Source organism: Hypomesus transpacificus, chromosome 25 (assembly GCF_021917145.1).
Source record: "Hypomesus transpacificus isolate Combined female chromosome 25, fHypTra1, whole genome shotgun sequence".
Taxonomy (NCBI): domain Eukaryota; kingdom Metazoa; phylum Chordata; class Actinopteri; order Osmeriformes; family Osmeridae; genus Hypomesus; species Hypomesus transpacificus.
The window spans coordinates 6,117,004-6,123,204 of record NC_061084.1 but is presented as its reverse complement, the minus strand read 5'-3'; the positions used below and the strand labels follow the sequence as shown (position 1 = coordinate 6,123,204).

The 6,201-nt window shown below is 42.8% G+C and overlaps 1 protein-coding gene across 1 annotated transcript in view; it reads right to left on the bottom strand.

Moving 5' to 3' along the window:
- Nucleotides 1-6,201, bottom strand: part of LOC124486934 (mitogen-activated protein kinase kinase kinase 11) — a 28,770-nt gene that overhangs the window by 20,183 nt on the left and 2,386 nt on the right. The gene's annotated exons all lie outside the window — the stretch shown is intronic.

The following is a 6,201-nucleotide window of genomic DNA, read 5'->3' as shown; positions in this document are numbered from 1 at the left end:
GACAGACAGTCTGGCAACCTCTGGCTCTGACAGAGAAAGAGACAGAGTAGGAGGGGGGGGGGGGGGGTGGAGGGGAGAGAGAGAGAGAGAGAGAGAGAGAGAGAGAGAGAGAGAGAGAGAGAGAGAGAGAGAGAGAGAGAGAAAACGATAGAGCAACACTGAGAAGAGCAGCAGAGAGTAACATGATGGAGAAATAACAGTTATCACAAGAGTAAGCTTTCTTGCAGCCATACAGTGCATAACAAATCCTGTTTAAAGCTTCTGTTATAACTATGGTGAAGGCTCCTTTAGAGGTGAAACTGGGCACAATGTATTCCATGTTATGTGCCTACAGTCTGGCACGGCATTGTCCAAGCACTGCATGGGACAGGCTTGGTGTAACGCGTGGTCTCTCTTTCTACCTGCTGGGGAACAACATTAATGATTCCCTTCAGCTAAGTGGTTATCACCAGGTAAAACACAGGACACGACTGAGACCAGTCACCTATTAACCAGGACTCCCATACAAAAATGCCTTGCTCTGACCATCAACGGTTGAAGTTTAACCTCCATTAGCTCGCTATGCTGGGAAACACCGTTCTGAGGTTCCACAGAGGTGAACCCATAGGGATTTACAGGACAATGACGGATGCTGGGTGGCTAAACATGTACGGGTATTACAATCAAACTTTACATAGTCCTGTGAACATGTGCTGGTGCCATATTTCATCCATATTTATCAATCTGCGATCGAGTTTAGGATGTTTCAGAGTAGAAAATAGATCTGCAATGGTGATTCACTGTCAAAAATACAGGACTGACCACACGAGCACCATGTGACTGGTCAGGGACATTCACAATTCTGTGAAACCGGTCACAACCTGGAATCAACTGTCCGCAACTTTCCGATTTAACATAACAGGGCACACACATCTGAAACACAAGCAAACAAACCCAATGAACTCTCTACTGAAACTGTAGTGAAACAATCAGCCAATCCCCCTTTTATTCATACAAACTTTTGTTGAGAGTTTGCATTGAGAAACGCCTTTTGAGTGTGCAGACCAGGGCCAAACCTCACTGGAACAGATTTATCCGTGGATTCTAGAAACCTTCACTTCCTGTGAGGGTTGACCTTACAGTGTCTTGTTTTTCCCTCTCTCCACATCCCCTGGAGTTCCTTTGTTCCACCCCAGCCTGATCTGCTACGCACACTGCAATTTCTGCAGCTACAGTCCTTCTAAGCTCTGTGTGTGTGTGTGTGTGTGTGTTTGTGTGTGTGTGTGTGTGTGTGTGTGTGTGTGTGTGTGTGTGTGTGTGTGTGTGTGTGTGTGTGCGCGCGCGCAACCACGAACAAGGCCACGTAGGCAAGCGTTCAAGTCAAGTCTGTCCGTTTCATTTTGTGTGTCTTCGAACTGCCCATTCTCTAGCAAAGTGCCGTGAGTGTGTGGGAATCCCATTGCCGTGATCAGTCCCATCTGCTCTTTCGTTCCAATCTAAACCCGGGATCTCAGGTTAGCATCTGTCTGCAATTTCCAAAACAACGAGAAAGGGCACAACAGGGAGCCCTGCTGCATCCCTAAAACTTGTCACACACTGCCAGAGACACCCACTGACACCGGGAGCACATACTTGGGTTCACTCAGGTTTGAAGACAGGGCAGGGAAAGTAGGGAGGAGTTCCTGCCCTTACGCTGGACAGAGAGTGAAAGACAATTTGTCATTAAATTAATCCATTGTTGGAATAAAAAAGCTGTGGCATTACAATTATACAAGCCCTACAATTATTTTTTACTAGATTCGCTTTTTTCTAATCACACAAGGCCAAGTGTTATAGCCTTGTTTGTGTAATACGTTTTATGTCTGATAAATTAGCACATTTCAGTTTATTAGTCATCTGAACAATTACTTGACCCATTTACTTTACTAACACCAGAAATATACGGACAAACTACTGATAGAAATATTAAAATGACATCCTTCATTGGTTATCTCTAACAACATTTGAGTGTATTTAAGTGACTGTATTTGAATGACTAACTTAAGTTATGACTAGCTCATAAAATCTTTATCATCATACTGTTTTCCTCTAATGCTTAACTATTACAACCTTGTTACAGAATAGAAAATCTAACACTGAGACCTTATCAAGCTTAAAATGCCCTTATTTCCTTAACTAAATACCTCACATGACAACCCTGTGGGCCCAATGTCTAAACTGACCACATAATACCCGTCGCTGAGCTTGGGAATGTTGATGTGTGTGAGAACGAGAGTGTGTGTGAGCAGCGAGCTGAGTAGAGCTTCGCACAGGGGATGTTTTCAGTTGGCTTCTAGTGGGGTGCTGGGGGCACTGAATGAAAACATGCTGGTAGAAGGAGTGTATCAGATGGTTGTCCGGTCTTGGAACGAAAAAAAAATGTGTTGATCCAAAATCTAACCGGGGTGTCCCTTCAAAAAGACGTGCCAGTTTGACTCCACCAATGCTTAGCTTGGCACTTTTAACTGTACTCCTATATATGGCTTCTAACGATAGCATGTGTGATGTGAGGTGGTGGTGGTGGCATCAAAGTGCAGTGTTTGTTGATGAGGAAACAGCATTTATTTGTCAGCTCATTTGAGGTCTCCCTATGCACTAATAGGAATAGGTGTAGATGTGCATGACATCGATATCAGCACTAATGTGTGCAAACACATCTTGGCACACTTTCCTTGTGTGTGCTAATGAGTTTGATGGTGTCTGTGCGTGTGCGTGTGTGTGTGTGCGTGCACTAAGACTGGGAATGTTAAAGAAAAATAGGCTCCTCTCTTTTACCCTGCTCTGTATTTGCCTTAGGTGGAATTCCAGTTATGGCCTCTGGCTTGTACCCAAGCCCTTGCTCTCCGTGTGCACTTTCTTCAATGATCCTGTTTAATCAGCATCTTCCAAACAGGCCACTGAGCCAGTACGCTCCACTGACTTGTAACTACAACAAAGTTAGGCAGCTCTCCTTAGAGACTATGAAGGAGAAGACGTTCACCAGAAATACCGATATCTATATATATCTATAATATTACAACCCCCTCTGATGTTCGTCTCCACTCAAATTGAGAATAATGTTTCATGTGAATGTAGTATACATCTTTCTCCTCGCACTTTCGCTCCCCAATCTTCAGACACGTTACTCTGACACGTGTCACCAAGGTGTCTGCACAGGCTGTGGAGGTCGTACTTAAATATCACTAAGTGAACTTGTCTGTGAAATCCATTTAATTCAATACCTTTGTGCCTCGCGTCTTATACGAGCTTGAGCCTGTGACTGAAGAGAAGAGTGCCTTTCATAGATCGCCTTGTCCATCCATTCATTCATTCAGCGGGTAAAACATGGCCGTCTTCCCAAATACCTCGTGCCCCCTTTCTACCTTCCCCTGCCCTCCTGGAGGGGTGCCTCCAATCTAACTGAACAGCTGCTAGTGCCTAAAGCTGAAGAAGACTGTGTTCTTCGTGAGAACAACACAGACTGTCTTTTCAGACTCAGCACTATGGATGAGATGAACCTCCTTCTTAAAAAGGCATGAGAGAGAGAGAGAGAGAGAGATATGAAGAAAGACTGACAGAGCGAGAAAATGATAGAGCAACAGTGAGAAGAGCAGCAGAGAGTAACATGATGAAGAAATAACAGTTATCACAAGAGCAAGCTTTACTGCAGCCATAATCTGCATCACAAATCTTGTTTAAAGCTTCTGTTATAACTATGGTGAAGGCTCCTTCATAGGTGAAACTGGGTACAATGTCTTCCATGTTATGTGCCTACAGTGTAGAGAGAGAGAGAGAGAGAGAGAGAGAGAGAGAGAGAGAGAGAGAGAGAGAGGGGGGGGGGGGGGGGGGACAGGATATTGCTCACTGGCACAACAAAGCTCCCAGATACGTGCAGTGGCAGGCCTGGGACAAAGATTTGGAAAAGAATTAGAAAACAAGAGGCAGGAGGAGGAGGAGAGATATTATCTCGCAGTAACAGAGAGAGGGATTGTGTTTGGTCGCCCCATTCTGTATCCAAGCCCTATATTTAAAAAATAAATAAAACGTTTTTTCTTTGTACGACAGGTTTTTTTTCCGCTCCACTGGCCACTCTGGGTCGGCTCTGAGAACTATGAGGAATGAATCCACCACAGGGGTGTGTGTGGGGTTGGGTACCGAAGCCCTTGGCTACCTTATAACCGGTATGTACCGGACTGAATCAGAACGCAGATTTCGGTGCCTCATTTTGGTGCCACTTAGGCTAAATGCCTGAGCTATTGATTTAAATATTTGCCCTCTGGTGCTCGTAGAAGCATCACCAGTGAACATGATCGCTAGGTAAATTATACTGCATTCATGTGGTATCAGAATAATCGGAAAGATTATTTTCCCGACTGAGAAAGTTCACGTGAATGCAAGTCAGAACAACAATACGGAAAGTTGAAGACGGCAGACAACAGTACTTTTTTTTCAATAAAAAAGCTTTATAAATGTAATCTACCGTTGTTTTGTGGCTCTTTGTTTTGTTTGTTTGTATCGGTTCAGACACCGGATTCATTTTAAAAGTATCAAGTTCGTGCGCAAAGTTCGTGCGCAAGATTGGAGCTACTGACTGGTGGCTTCAAATCCACCCATAAAAAACTTTAAATGACGGTTTAAAAGACATAAATGGCAATGTATTTCATAGGGTCATAACACAATGTTAGCATTTTAAATGAGTCTTTATTAACAATTCTCGAAATAATTAAAATATATGCAGGCCTAGCCTATATCTAGGCAAACCCAAACCATAACATAGGCATATTGTTTTTCAAGTCTATATTGTCATGAGATTATACTGATGATTATGTAAAGGCCCTAAATGGCATTGTATTTCATAGGGTCATAACACAATGTTAACATTTTAAATGAGTCTTTATTAACAATTCTCGAAATAATTAAAATATATGTAGCCTATAGGCAAACCCAAACCATAACATATTGTTTTTCAAGTCTATATTGTCATGAGATCATACTGCTGATTATGTAAAAAAACAGAATAAAGGCGTAAATATTGCACTAACATGCAATACATACAAATTAACTTGACAAAAGAGTCATTCAAAGGTAATGTAGCTAGCTACATGCTATGGTAGCCTTCGGCAGTTCTGTTAGCTCAACAGCCTGCTAAACATTCAATCCATCGCCGTCCAAAATATATGCTCCCTCTATGGACGGCACTCTGAACAGCATCGCCGTCCGTCGATCCATGCAAAGATCAGCAGCCATCGCCGTCAGTCTATGGACGTCCATATGGACGTCCAAAACGCAAAAAAAGATTTAGCTCCTACTGAGTATCAATTTGGTCCCGGTACCGCAAAAACCCAAATAATAAGGAACCCTAAATGTTTGTGTGAGTGTGTATGTGTGAGAAGCTTGGGGTGGGTGAGGGAGGGGTGTTTAAGAGAAAGAACCATTATAGAAAGATGTGGTGCAACCAGATGTTAAAGACTTGTGAATCCTTTACAAGGAAGCGCATCCCCCATCTTCTGAGTGAACTTTGGAGGAGTTGAAGCCAATAGATATTCCTGTTTTGTCTATCTCTGCAAGGTCCCGACCATTAGGATAGACTTGAAAACTAAAAGTCAAGCTGTGAGGAGAATGACCTACTTATGGCTGTGTGTGTACTTGGAAACCTACATACCTGGAGAAGTTCATAACCTCCATTAGGGTCTAAATTCCCTTTAGTGTGTGCGCGTGTTTGAGTGTGTGTGCGCGTGCACGGAAGTGGATTGTTCAGCATAAAGTACAGGATTAGCCAAGATGAAAGTGGTCGTACTTGGTGATCTTGATCACGTTGAAGGAATCAAAACAACAATCCTTTTACGATTTGAGATTTCCTTTTTCTGTGATTTTACCTTGTCACAGTAATATAACAATAAGGGTTTTGCCTCTTGTGAATTCCATTTTTATTATTATTTTTGACTGCTGTGTATCCAAAGTTGTCCAAAATGTGAGTTGTGTGAGATGATGTTGGGATGATAAGATATTCATCCACTAGAATACTTGACCTTTGATCACCAGGCAAGATTTATAAACCGGGCTATGTTTTATAAAGAAGAAACCCTCGCCAGGCTTTCACAACTACCTAAAGTGCACTGACTGTGTGCCCAGTGCAACCTCTCCCACCCTCCATCACATGATACCATTATGGTGTGATGCAACGTAAGCCAAAACAGAGGAAGA